Below are 705 nucleotides of genomic sequence, written 5' to 3'. Positions count from 1 at the left end.
ACTCATTAGCTTGATTCTGCACGCGGGTGGATTCATTCCGTCGCTTCCGTGTGATTCGTCGATCTCGTCACCTCGTTGGCTCGTCAGTTTGTGCCGAGCTATGCTAGGGGACCTATAAGCAATTTTATATGCCTACAGAAATGAGCGAGGAACATGCTCTCCAGGTCCTTCAGCTGTTGATGCTTCCAAATTTAAGACGCCGATACCAATCGAAGGCAGGCCCGCAAAGGGTGCCGACGAATGACCGAACCATCAAGGCTTCATTGCCGGAGATCGTGCCCAAGTGGGACTTGAAGTAGATTAGATGCTGAGTGGGTGAGCCCTTCCCGTCGAACGGCGTGAAGTTGATCAGGCTGAACTTCGCTGGATACGGGATCGAGTCCCACTCTTTCGGGTAAGGACACGGAATGCCGGTCTTCTTCACCTCTCGAGTAGACATCAGGGCGTCAATTTTTCTTTCGAGATCCTTCATCTTTTCGGCCTCATTTATATCCTGTTTTGGACAATTTTCCAGAGGAATAATACAGCCACCCCCGGTGTTATCATCATTGGTGGGTCCACCCCCAGCGTCGTTATTTTTAGTGGGGACACCCCCAGTATTTTTGGGCGGTGCGTCGGCCATGATGATTTCGTCCACTTCCGGATCGGTGTCAACTGCGGCGTTCTGGGTGCGACAGCTGGATTCAACTAGCTGATTTGACAAAG

This window comes from Asparagus officinalis, chromosome 2 (assembly GCF_001876935.1).
Source record: "Asparagus officinalis chromosome 2, Aspof.V1, whole genome shotgun sequence".
Lineage (NCBI taxonomy): Eukaryota > Viridiplantae > Streptophyta > Magnoliopsida > Asparagales > Asparagaceae > Asparagus > Asparagus officinalis.
Note: the sequence above shows the minus strand (reverse complement) of the source record.